We start from the raw sequence: 14,157 nt of genomic DNA, 5'->3' as shown, positions 1-14,157 counted from the left end.
ATGAAGTGAGTCAACATATGACTTTGGCCAGTAGTCAACTCGAAATCAGGCATGGGAGTGTTGGGGTCCTTGTGCCAGAGATCAATGTAATCAAGGATCAACTTTGGATCCAATAGCAGAGGCACACTTGTGCCTTTGGCTCTAGCGGCCCTGACTTGCATGTCCCTAATTATTTCAGCAAGTTCTTCATCATCAGCTTCGTCTTCATCAGACGGCACTTGAAAATCGACCTACTTCTTTTGAGGACTTGGTCGAGAGCCTTGTCTAGCAGTTGCCTTGGTCTTCAGCAGAGTGGGGCCAATTGAAGAATGCAGTGGAGCTGAAGAACTTGCAGAGGCACCTGAGGCAATAGAGATGTTTGTTGTCCTTTGGCATGAGGCAAGATGTGCAGGTGCGGAGGACTTTGACGGAGGAGCTGAGGACTTTGGAGGAGCTGGTGTGGGTTGAGGAATTGGCTGTGAGGGCTTTGAAGAAACTGGCCGTGAGGGCATTTCTGAGGAACTTGTCCGTGAGGGCATTTGGGTAGAAGCACTTGGCTTATGAGATGGCTTCTTTGGCATTGCCTTCTTGGGCTTACTTGCAGAGGCCTCAGCAGTGGCAACAGCAGCAGAGTCTTTATTGAATTTTCTCACTGCTTCCTTAGCTACTCTGGCAAGCTTCGCCTGGCGCTTGGCCCATTCATCAGGATAATCCTCACCACGCTTGAGGCTGGTGGGATCAGCTTCTTGACCAGGTGACAAAGGAGGTCTTGGGCATGGAAGATAAAGAGCGAATTTCTTCATATACTTGGGAGTGACATATCTGTATTCCCTCCATTCCCGTGCCCATCTCCTCCCTATCCTTTGGATGCGCATTTTGCACTCATTCTTAGTTTCCTTCCCATGGGTGGCCTCATCAGGAGTGCAATAATCCTTGTATATGTCCTCAGGGATTTCAAACGCAGTGTTGACTTCTAGCTTCTTTCCTCCCTTATGAGGTTTCTTGCCATTTGCCATTTTCTTCAGCTGAGGGTTTTTAATGATTGAGTTCTCTGAAGAGGTATGCAACTTTTCTTCGAGAAACGCTGCAAATGAGTTAAGTTGATGAGAACCTAATGATTCAGCAGCGGACATGTGTACCTGTGAATAGAGTATAGGTGCGAAGAATTTGGAGAGGTCATATGCGTTCTCAGAAGTTTTTGCAAAAAGAACAAGGTTGAGGAAATTGACCAAATGAGTCTTGAGGAATTTCACTAAGCATTCTTTGACTTAGGTTCCAGAGTTGTACAGATTTGAAAATCCACACAATTGAGGAATCTTGAAGAAAAATGTTGCTTAAAGAAACACATCAAGAACAGATGACATGTGAGGTGTTTAGTGTGTGAAGAATTGAGGAATAAACACCTTTTGAAGATTTGAAGAAAACATCAGAATCAACAAGGGCAGTAAAAGTAACTTTTAATTACCCTTGACGAAGAACATGACGAATTAGGAAGTGTAGATTTGAAGCTCGTCGGTTCAGATCTTCCACGCCCTAACTTGATTGTGGAAGACAGCTACGGCAGCGGCAGAGTGAAGAAATCCGCGTTCGGCGTGAGTACGACGGCGACGAGGTCGAGGCAGTGAAGCTCTTCCTCACCGGTGACGATGGAAGTAGCGGCGGCGTTAGGGTTGAGGAGCTCGAGCGAGGGAGTGAGGTCGAGCGGAGTAAAAATGAAGTGAGGAAGGGAGAAGGGTATTTATAGCCGAAGTGAAAAACCGCTCGCCCGAGGAAATAGGACGGACGTGCCCCTGACCTTTATCATTCGCTTGACATGTATCACCCACGTATAGAGAGGTGGCAATCGTGCGAGATCGTGGATGAATAGATAAACATCGCATAGAATGCAGAACGGTTTGAGCGGCAAAGCCGAAAATTTAGATAAGATAGATTTTAAAGTTCCGTTCGCAATTTCTTCAACTGAAAGGACACAGTGAAGATTTTGAACGAGATTCAAATAGAACGCACATGAAGAATTTGTGAATAGACTGGGTTGAGTTTAGCATAGAGAGAGAAGGGTCCGATCACATTCACTTAGCAGAAAGAGCAAATAGAAGAATATATATATATATATAGGGCTGGACTATTCTGTTACCATCAGTCACTATAAGAGCGCGACGCGTGGACCACCCGACCTCCTCCCCAGCGTGCCACCGCCTGGCTCCCTCCCCAGCGACGCGCCTCCAGACTCCTTCTTTCCTCGCCAATGTATGCTGCGTGACCTGAGCGCCCGGCTGCCGCATAAAAGGTTGCGCACCGCCGCCGGCCCAACCGTCCCCGTCAGGATCCCCCGCCTCCCACCGTGGCTCCTCGCCGCCACCATGAGATCCCAGCCAGCAGGCTCCCCCGAGTGCCCAGTGCCCGGCCGCCTCGCTTCCATCACCGGTCGTTGCCCCTCCACCTTGCCTCCTCCCACAACCCCGATCTAGATCCAGCAACCTCCACCAGGATGCACGTCGGTCTCGCTGTGGTCACATCGGCAGTCCAACTGGTCGCCCTGTGGCCGGTCGCTCAAAGTGCTGTGTATAGGCCACCCCGTGCTCTACCCTGGGCCTGGCTTAGCTTTCTCCCTCCCATCATATCTCTCATTTGCCTACTTGTCCTGCTCTGTTTCCATCTCCTGAACTGTTGATCATGCATCAACTCTCTCGCTATGTGGTGTTCTTGCTCCCTCTCTCGTAGCTACAACATGGTCACAGACTAGCTGATGGATCCAAAAAAAGATTATGGATAATTGTTATTCTGATCTCTAGTTTCTATGAACTGATGGGTAAGATTCTCTCTCTCATGCTCTCTCTCTCCTCATCCTTTGTAGTTTGTGTGAACTGATAGTTTAGACTATGAATTACATGCTTTGTAGTTTGTATGAACTGATAGTTAAGACTCGATGAACTCAATGCTTTGTAGTTTGTGTGAACTGATAGTTGAGACCTCGAAGAGTTGTCCATCTCGACTTGGTGAACTCATAGCTGGTAGTTCTGTGAAGTGAAAATTCTTTTTCAAGTTCTTGTGGTATTTGATACTTTGTGAGCTGATAGTTGATACTTTGAGATGGATGTATTATCAGGCGTGAAAATGATGTCAAATATGTGTAGTTTAATGGATGGGTGTTATCTAGATACTTTTAATCTGAAGGTAGTTGCATCACTAAGGAAAGTAAAAAAATAGTATTTTCTATAGACAAGAAATGGGCATTTGGCTCAGTAATCGTCCATTAGTAGAGGTATTGTCACTTGACCATTTTCCAGAACTAGTTTCAATTCATGGACTACCGGCACTTGCAAAATGAAAGAGGCTGACCATATCAAAGTGCCCAAACTTGAAGCAAAGGAGATGAGATGCTACAAAAAGGTACATGTGCTAATAGTAGTTTTACCTTCCAGCCTTTACTCCGCTCTTGTCTGAAGTTTCTGAAAGCAAATCATTAACTTAAAATTCCCCACCTCTTCAACGGGTCTAGCCATAGCTGCAGGCAGGAGAGGATAAAAAATGCATGGATTAATTGGAACAAATCACACATAGGCTATGGGCTACGGATCACACACACATATTAGCAGAATGTGCTATGGATTAGATTGATTGATACCTCCTAGTGTAGTATTTCTGTAACTGTATTTGGTCTGCACTTATAGGATTTAGGGAAGTACTGCAAAAATGTCTTGCATTTAGTTACAGAGGTAGTGTCTGAGAAACAACATCAGTTCTCATATAAAAAGTGTCTTAAGTCCACCTTGCAAAACAACATCAGTTCTGTACAAAACAACAATCTCTCACACATAGTACAACAACTTGTTGTTACTTCTATGGAGGCACTAACCTCATAATTTTTTTGGACCAACCACTGACTTGAGAATTAGACATGGTGCTCACTATATTCTCTCAACCTTGATTGTCTTGCAGTGCTTATAAGCTTAATTGTGAACAGAACACTTTATTTCTTGTTTTTTTATACTCAGAATAAACCTTATGAACGTTCAGATCAGGGAAACAGGAGGGCTCACCAACAAAAGCCACTAAAAAGTATAGAAATTTATAGGGGTGGGTGAAGTACAAGAATACAAAAAGTTAAGAGTTGAGAAAGCGAAAAAGTTCAGAGGCCTCTTCCATTCACAAACGCACGCCTCTGTAGAGAAGGTAGCGAGTGCTCTTTGTGATATTAATTTTATCAAAACTGAACAAGGTGTTCCCATTTTAACTAAGCCTTCTCCATTATTTCTATGATACATTTTGCATAGATGATAGTACATCTGCAGTTTTTTGTGAAAAGTTGAGACACTGAACATGTCTACTGCATGTTGCATATCTAGTTAGGTCAGGTTGTACTGTTCACTTAGTATTATATTTTTTGAAACTCACCCAGAAACAATTGTTGAGATGTATTACATAGCCTCCTGCCAACATAACTATAAAAATATACATTCAGGGTGACCGAGTTCAGTGAATATGTGTTAGAAAACTTCAATTCAACAATGCACTTAAGTTCAATGCAGAAATAGAATACGGAATTGGCAACTTATCCTCCGGCAGCCGGTGATGCTCCCCTGCCACCACCCTGCCTCCTCCCCGATGGTGCTACGCCACCACCGCGTACAGGCAGTTCGCAGCCACCACCCCTGTCCGTTCAATGTCGCCGATGTGGATCCGCGTCCCACTCCAATGCCATGGCTTATAATTCAACGGCAAACAGTGGAGCCTGCTGGAGGAGTCGCGGGGTCGAGGACCTCCTGCTCAACAGTACAACTTCTTGTTTTGTGGCCGGTCACTCAAGGAGCTGAGTGCAGGCTGCTCCTTGCTGCAAGCTGCTACTGCACCTACGATTCTCTGGCTCAGCTGCAACCTTTCTACTGCTGCTGATGCATGCCCCTTGCCCACCGACACCACCTACCTCCGCCGCCGCGACCTCGCCCGGATCAGCCGCCCTGGCCCCCGCTCCCTCCGCCACCAGTTCCCTCGCCAACCCCCGATGCACCTGCTCCCATGGCTGTCGCGCCCCTAACCCACCACCACCACCTCCAGATAGAAATACCAATCCGGTCACTCATGTTGCGTTGTGCCAGGGAACCTTCCTCGGCTCTTCCCCTTGACGACGAGATACATCGACCAGCGGTATGTCTGTGTGGCCGACAAGGTGGCCGGAAAGTGCCAACCGGACGTCTGTGTCTAGCCTGACTTGGGATGGCTTCTGGGCAACTGCAGGTTAGAAAAGTTCAATATAAGAGTGATAAGAATTCAATGCAAAAAACTGCAGTTTAGAAATCATCTTATATTCTCTCCCGAAAAATAAGTTTGTCTTCTAAAGGTTGAAGTGAATGGGCTAGGAAGCTTTATAAGAAATTGTATTGTTTCCGTGTCTACATTCCATAGTAGAAGGTGCATCATGGTAAAAGCTAGGTTTGGTGTGTAACCTAGAGTACATGAGAGCCTCATGTTCTCTGAACATATTCAGAGTTTAACCGATTCAGTGCAAGTTTCATGTACTGATCCGTTTAACCTGTGGATGTGTTTAAAAAACAAATGATTGGCATGTACTGAAAATGCCTTAAAAACGGAGAGTAAATCAGTGAGTTTCTAGTACCTAAATTGCAGAAGTTCATTGACAAAGAAAATATCAGTACAAGTATCGTGTAGTTCATGTTTAGATGTCGGGCAAGCTAAAAAATTAGAGCTCGAGAAATAAATAAACCTGAACCACCAGGAAGGTCGCTGGAAACAAATCCTCTGTAAGTTCACCAGTCCGTTCATGATAAGATATTCTATGGAACATTTGCAAACAGTAGGGATTTTGTATTGCTTGTACCGGTTTTGTTCATGAATGTATGTATCAGTTTGATGTTTTGAGATAGCTCAAATTACTTCCAACTGTGAAGATTGACATGCATATATTTAACCTGTGGATGTGTTTAAAAAACAAATGTTTGGCATGTACTGAAAATGCCTTAAAAACAAATAGTAAATAGCATCAGTGAGTTCTAGTACCTAAATTGCAGAAGTTCATTGACAAAAAAATATCAGTAAAAATATGGTGCTTCAGTTAGAAGATCACTGATGCTATTTGCTTCATAGTTTCTCTATTGTTTTAACTTTTATTTGAAGCTTTTCGTTTGCAAATTCGGCATCTTTTTTTTGTTTACAGACTATAAGCATTATACTGGTACTTGGACTAGAGTACAAGTATTACTTCCAGGCAAGTTCGAAATGAAACCCGCAACATGTTCTTTGTTCATTTTAGCAAATAGGTGAGAGAGAGCACTGGATTGCCTGAAACCTGTTTGATGCTTTATCCATGAGACTTCAACGCTTTAAAAAAAGACAGGATGTGCGCACCTGTTCGTATAGCAACAAAGAGAAAAAGGCTAGTGCTCCTAGTGATGCCCATTAGAATATGAAGTGTACGTGCATCTACTAATCCACCCATCTAATGTTTTATTAATTTTAATACTTCTCTTCTTTCTCATGGCTTTATTTTGAAAATATACTAGGTTTTTGTGAACTAGTGAAGTTCAAAAAAAATGATAAGAAAGTTCAGATGCAAAAATTTACACAGTACATTATATAAGAAAAATAGAAAGTAATGTTGTAAATTTCACTAGCTCATTATGCAAAGATAAAAGAAGTGAAGTGTGGATGTTCACTTTGCAAACTAAAAGTAGTTCTTCCCTGGAACCTACATCAGTTCATGGTTGTGGAAAAACAACATGAACTTTTACATCTGCATAGCATCCTTTAGACGCATCTGGAGCGACATATGCAGAGCCATTCGCCCGAGGTATCGGAATAATTCTATGTTGTTTGTGTTCATTGGATTTCCGGATTGTTAGCGCAAGTGATGTGTTCTGTTTTTGCCTGTTCAGTCCAAGTGGGAGAGCAAAAGTAAGCACTGTCTGCTTAGAAGTTGTGTTTGAAACCCATTTTTAATAGTGAAACAAGTAAATCAGTGTGGTAATGCTTTATTGTTATAGTTCTTAAGTGACTGAAATTTTGACCATGTGTTTAGAGTTAAGCAACTACATAAGTTGCATGCTGTATTGATCTACTTGTCATGCTGAAGTTCATTGGCTTCTTAAAATTTCTGATATAAACAAGCTGGTGGCCGCCCATCTCTGCATGCATTTTATTTGGGATGTGTAAGGCTCTCTATAGATCATGTTATGAGTAATGCAATTGGACGAGGTTGCTAGGAAAATTATGGGGGTTTTGGTGGCCAAGTATTATTGATAAATTCTGAAGCATCAGCACTTTTCTCTGTTCTTTTCTCTCTTCGAAATTTCCCAAAGCATCAGTACTTTCTATCAGGAACACCATGTTATTTCTGCAAATTTCCATTATGCTTGTATGTCCAAAATATGTACATTTACTGCTTTTGATTTGTTGTAGTGCAGAGAAGTTACCCTGTTGCGGGATGACCTGCAGGCTCCTTCTCCACGTCGACACAATTGCAGGACCAATATGCTACTGACCATGCAAGCTTTCTCAAGGAGCTTGTGTCCAACGATACTGAAAGGAAAAATGGAGTGAAAGTGCTACTGCTCCAGTTTTGAACTTCTTATTCAGTCATGCTATTACTGAGTGAAAAATGGAGTGAAAGTGTATTGCAATTGATCTCTCTTAGACCCTGGCAATCCTCTATTTATTCTTTGTTTGCTTGTTTTTTGGTCTGTAATTCAAGAACTTTGACCTTTGTAATTCGGTTGTTGGCTAATTTGTTATGCCCAGTACAAACCTTTAAATCTGAAGAGGCTTCTAATAGCAAGAAAATGTGCAGTCGATGTGGTGTATGTCATTCATGTAAGAAAATGTGCAGTCGGTGTGCTGTAATTCAAGAAGGTATACATGACAGCTTGATGTGTGTGCAAGGACAAAAAATGGTTTGAATCAAAAATATTGATCAGTAGGAACTAAAAACAAATTATCAGTTTGAAAAATAAAAGATGGTTAGCTTTTGGTATTCTGTGCCGTTGTCGTCCAAGAAAACGTCCTAGTTCTGCAACTGATCAGTCCAGATGGGACAAGGAGATCAGTCCAACAGGTGCATCTCAAGTGACATGTCAGTGCGTCGCCCACCCGTCCCCATGCCTCTCCGCCGCACGTCGTGTCGTGCCGGCTTGCCATCAACCACCGTTGTGGCTCAGCCCTGCAGTGCTTCCACGATCATCACACACATCCTTCTTCTATCCTTGCCCTCACCTTGCTCTCCTGCATATTGTCATTGTAAAAACACAACAAGTTCACAACTAAAAAAGCTGTAAGTTCAACACGGATGTCCCAGATAAGTTCGAAAAAAAGCTCAAACAAAATGGAACCCAGTGAAAATTCAAATGGTAAAAGTTCAAGTCACAAAACGAGAGAAGTGCAAAACATCGTTGCAAGAAAATTGAGTTTAAAAAGCAAACACATGAATTTTTTTCCTTTTGAAAAAATATTATTTAGTTCAACGGTATAAACTATACAAGTTCGGGGACTATGATACCCAAAAAACAGAGTGAAGTCTAGTATGTGAAAACATGCTCAGTACAAACACATACGAATATCAGTTCAAGTACTATTTTCTCCGAACCATTCAAAATTACTCTGAAAAATACCTCAGTACAAATGCATATATAGATCAGTATGACTACTCTGTTTTTCAGACGGAAAAATAGCACGACGGGCCTTACCTTATTCAAAATTAATCTTAAATGGTTGCAAATTTGAGAAAACGTTCAACATGACTAAGTTTTATATTTTTGATAGCTTTTCAACGGTATATTATTTGCCGCATTTTGATAAACTATTACAAAAATCACATGTTTGGTGAGGTAAAACAAAGTAAAAAGGTGAAAATGTCATTAAATACACTTGGAAGTACAAATGTAAAAAATAAATAAGTTATGATTCCTGTGAGGTAGGAAGTTTGGAGAAGAAAACATAAGTTTTAGAAAGAAGACAATGGTAAAAATGTAAGTCCATTCAACTATATAAACCATAAAGGTATGATGGTGATGATACCATCAGTAAGGATAAGGATGAGAAAGAAAATTAAAAACTAAAACTAAAAAACATTGATTGATTATTTTGTGAGAAGTACAAACTCTCTAGTACCAAGTACCATAAATTAAAAAATAAAAATTGCATCAGTTCTGACTCAAGGGACAATAAATTTGCAAAAAAAGATTGTAGCAGTAAAAGTTCGGAGGAAAAAAGCAATTTAACAAATGGAAAAAAACCACAAGTTCATAACTACAAAAGTTGTATGTTCAAACATGGCGTCTCAGATAAGTTTGGGAAAAAGCTCAAACAAAAAAAAACCACGAAAATTCAAATGGTAAAAGTTCAAGTCGCAAAATGCGAGAAGTCCAAAACATCGTTGCAAAAAAAATTGAGTTCAGAAAAAGAAACACGCACAACATTTTCTTTTCGAAAAAATATCATTCAGTTCAATGATATAAACCATGCAAGTTCAAGGGCTATGAAAACCGTAACCTATTGAAAAGTTACGAGGAAAAGCCGTACCAAAAAAGAGAGTAAAATCTAGTCTGTGAAAACACGCTCAGTTCAAACCCATACGGACATCAGTTCTAGTACTTTTTCGGAACCATTCAAAATTACTCTATGAAAAATACCTCCTATGTACAAACACACACAGAGATCAGTACGAGTGCCGTCACGAGTGCCGCAGTCGTCGCCCACGCCCCGGCGCCCATCATTGCGCCTAGGGTGGGGCCTAGGTTATTGGGAGGGAGGCGGGCGGGTGGAGGGATCGGCCGTGAGCAGCTCGGTCGACGGCTGGAGTGGCCAGCGGAACGGGAAAAGAGCGGGAGGGAGCTCCTATTTACTCTTTTAATAAAAATGATCAGTTCAATGAAATGACAGCATCAGTACAAACGCTCGAATTCATCCGTTCAACAATAGTAACACGATGGCGTAATGAACTGCTAAAAAAGAATAATATCCCCCTCATAAAAATACAATCAGCCCCCTATGATCTTAGGTTCATGTCCTTGCAATTGAGCCCCCTCATAAAAATACAATCAGCCCCGTGTAAAAATACAACCAGCCCCTGATAAAAAATGAAACTGCATTCAGTGCGACAGTGAAACGCAAGGGAGCGTGGCCATGCAGACTGCATAGCGGATCACGGAGAGAAGGAAAGGGAGATTGCGCCATTAGTGTGAGGTGGACTGCACGGCGAGGAGCTCTGTCTCGACTGAACTAAACTGCAAACAACTTGTAAAACCCACTCCCTTTGTTCCGATTTTATTTGTTGTTTAAGATCTGTTCCGACCAGGTGAAAAACGCAAGAAATTACATTTTTGCCCCTCCACCCAGAATGATACCCCTCCGCCAGATTTGAATCCACCCAGCTCCACCTCCGCCCCCACCTTTGCCGCCCTGCTCCTCCTGGGCCTGGTCATCCTACCGCCCTGTCCTCCTAGGTGTGGTCATCTCCACGACGGCCATCTCCTGGGCGTGGTCTGCTCCTCTGCCTCCTCCTGCAAATCAAATACAACAAGCAGTCACAAGCAGTTCATCACAGCAAATCAAATCAAGGGAAGTAAGGCTAGTAGTAATCCACGGAAGTACTCCAACAAATCAAATCAAATCTAGGGGAGTAAGGTAGCATAAGTTAATGTCAGCAGTACACAACAGCAGTTGAGGGCTCGACAAAAGCCTCAGAGAAGAGAAGTCAAAGGAAAAGTTTAATTTACTTTTATCTGAAAAGGAGTACTTAGAGAAGAGAAGAGAGAAAGAAGAGAGAGAAAAGAGCAAGAGGAGTACTTTCATTTACTGAAATTTTTACTTAAATTTAGGTAAAGTTTCAGCTAAGAAAAGGAAAAGGAAAAGGAAAAGAAGAGAGAGAAAAGAGAGCATGAGGAGTATCTAAAAGGAGTGCTCAGAGAAGAGAAGAGAGGAAGAAGAGAGATTAAGAGAGGAAGAAGAGAGAAAGAAGAAAGAAGAAGAGAGTAAGAAGAGAGAAGAGAGAAAGAAGAAAGAAATGGAAATGTTTCATTTACTGAAAAGTTTTAGTTAAAGGAAAGGTTTTAGTTAAATAAAATTAAAGGAAAAGTTCCAGTTAATTAAAATTAAGCTACAATAGCAGCAAGCTACTCATATAAGCACAGAAGCAAGCAGCAGCAGGAATAGTTTCATTAAGAGAAGAGAAGCTGCACTGTACTCCTTCAAGCTACTCCTACTACTGGAGTACTCTTGAATGACTAATACTACTGGAGGAGTACTCCTGAATGACTAAATTATTGGCCTATTCATTTGTTAACTGAAAAGGTTTAAGTTAATTAAAGGAAAATGTTTCAGTTTATTTTAATTAACAAAAAATATTTCAGTTAATTTTAATTAAGACAAAAGGTTTCAGTTAATTTTAATTAACTGAAAAGGTTCAAGTTAATTAAAGGAAAAGGTTTCAATGTATATTAATTAACAGAAAAATGTTTCAGTTAAAGTAGAGAAGAAAATACTCCTGCACTTTACTGAAAAAGAAGAGAGGAAGAGCGGACACTGCTGCACTTGCTACAGAGAAGAGAATAGCAAATCAGCTATTGAAACTACTCTTTGCAAGCAAAATTGCAAGGAAACTGGAGTATTTATAATGTCCACATCCACAGCAGACCAACAAACTGCAATGGAACAACAAATTAACTGAACTATAAGCAGCAAGTGACGGCGGATCCGTGCCTCGACGGAGTGGAGACAAGGAACAGAGGGTCCATGACATGTTGTCCATGGCGAGGGTGAACTTCACACAAAATTGCATAACCAAAACATCGCTAGCTAGCGACAGGCACACAAGAAAGTGGTCGAGACAAGGAACTGTACCTTTTCTGAAGGAAGCTTGTTCAAACTCAGCCTTCTCGTTGTTAAATCTTTCACTCTACTATAGGCAATTCTCAGCTTCTTGTTTGAGCTTCCCAACTGATTTTGTCTTCTTGACAACCTCTTCCTGAATAAGAAAGCTAACACCTTGGTAAATTCGGACACTATGTCTACAATATAGGCTTAATCAAGTACAGCCATATCCTGACAAACAATTTATCACACAATCATGGCTATATATGTACTTCTCTTCAGTATATTTTATATCTAATTATGGATGCAAGTATGGGCTATTGAGCGACGCACCAACCCATCTAGTTAAGTGATATTTGTGTAAAGTGAATGACCCTACTGGTGAAATCTCATTGTTAAAGGAAATGGGTAGCACATCAGCCTACTTGCACCTAGACATACATTCACAAGTACTCAGAGAATACCACAGAACTATGAACAGCAGAGGTAGAGAGCAAAGGGGCGTACACTCAAACATATATCTTTACAACAAACTACAGTTTTTCAACAAGATTTTTTGGTAATGGGGCATCCACCCGAACCACACCACCCTTTTTTCCTACAAAAATAAGTGAACCTCAAGAGAAAATCACTAGCGGACTACATTTGCACTTCCATTTATCTTCAGAAAAACACAAAATAGTAAACTGCAGCAGACGACGACATGAACCTCTCATCGCTGTGCTTGCAGGAGGCCGTCAGGGGCGAACGGTAGGTGGCGCCGGGTGGACTGCAGCATTGGCGCCGCACGGGGTGAGGAACGGCCAGAACGGAGCTCTGCCGGCCACCCGGCCACGGGCTCGGAATCGGGAGGCTCCGGGGTCACGCGCCCGGCCAAAACGGAGCTCCGCCGGCCACCCAGCCACGGGTTCAGAATCGGGAGGCTCTGGGGTCGCGTGCCCAGCAAGAACGGAGCTCCGCCGGCCACCCGGCCATGGGCTCGAAATCAGGAACCGGGGCCGGCCGCTCCACTCGCTCGGGAAAGGCGGGGAGGAGGAGGAGGTGGGGAAGGGGCGTACGAGCATGAAGTCGTTCGAGCAGCCGGGGATCTTGGGCGCGTCGGCGTCCTAGTAGACGATGTTGTCACCGGCGGACGCCCCCGCGAGCGCCGCCACCGTCGCCCATCGCTGCGCCTAGGGTGGGGCCTGGGTTGCCGGGCGGGTGCGGGAGGCGGGCACGTGGAGGGATCGGTCGACGGCTGGAGTGGCCGGTGGAGAGAGGGGGAGGGAGCTCTTATTTACCCTTTTAATTAAAACGATCATTACAACGAAATGACATCATCAGTACAACCGCTCAAATTCATCAGTTCAACAATAGCAACAGAATAATATTCTGTTACGCGTAACAGAATAGCCCAGATATATATATATATATATATATATATATATATAGTCAAAGAAGAAAAATAACGGAAATAGTGAAGACAATGCAGGTTGAAAAACAACTGGGGAATTTCAAAGAGGAATAACTCAATCGAAGATTTTCAACATTTGGTGGTGGCGTGACCCACCGTATAAGAATGATGATTTCAGACACTGCATACAATTGTCGTAGGGTTCTGAGAATCAAATTCTTCGTTAATTTCTTCACACTTAGAGTGTTATTCTTCATTGAAGAAAAATGTTTCTTCATGTGTTGCACATCTAAGTCATCAATTTTGTCTAGGTGTTAGGATGAGTGTCCTTTTCAAAGAACATTCGAAGATTTTAGGATATTTAGCTCACATCGCAACTTGCTAAATCTCTTCTCATCCAAGGGCTTTGTGAAGATGTCGGCTAGCTGTTCTTCAGTCTTCACATGCTCAATAGAAAGTCGACCTTCAACACATGATCACGAAGAAAATGATGATGAATCTAAATGTGCTTTGTCTTTGAGTGCTGAACTGGGTTATGAGCAATCTTGATGGCACTTTCATTGTCACAGTAGAGTGACACATTCTTCACGTTGACGCCGTAGTCCTTGAGTGTTTGCTTCATCCATAGTAGTTGAGCACAGCAAGAACCAGCAGCAATGTACTCAGCTTCGGCAGTAGACAGTGATACGCAGTTCTGTTTCTTCGAGGACCAATAGACCAAAGATCGTCCAAGAAAATGGCATGTGCCAAATGTTGACTTGCGGTCCACACGATCACCAGCATAGTCAGAGTCTGAATATCCAATGAGATCAAAAGCCGAGCCCTTGGGGTACCATAATCCAAGTGTTGGTGTGTGAGCTAGATATCGAAGAATATGCTTCACAGCCTTATGGTGTGATTCCTTCGGTGTAGCTTGAAATCGGGCACACATGCAAACACTAAGCATAATATCTGGCCTAGATGCACAT

General features: G+C 42.5%; 1 long non-coding RNA gene across 1 annotated transcript; it reads right to left on the bottom strand.

Annotated features, from left to right (window-relative positions):
* Positions 1-10,091: 10,091 nt before the first annotated feature.
* Positions 10,092-13,033, bottom strand: LOC125556026. Its single transcript, XR_007304977.1, has 3 exons — positions 12,855-13,033; positions 11,827-11,950; positions 10,092-10,484 (listed from the first exon to the last, which is right to left on the bottom strand). It is a non-coding gene; the product is annotated as an uncharacterized LOC125556026 (long non-coding RNA).
* Positions 13,034-14,157: the final 1,124 nt, after the last annotated feature.

The sequence above is a fragment of the Triticum urartu genome, chromosome 5 (genome assembly GCF_003073215.2).
Source record: "Triticum urartu cultivar G1812 chromosome 5, Tu2.1, whole genome shotgun sequence".
Classification (NCBI taxonomy): domain Eukaryota; kingdom Viridiplantae; phylum Streptophyta; class Magnoliopsida; order Poales; family Poaceae; genus Triticum; species Triticum urartu.
Note: the sequence above shows the minus strand (reverse complement) of the source record. Positions and strands in the feature narration are given on the sequence as shown.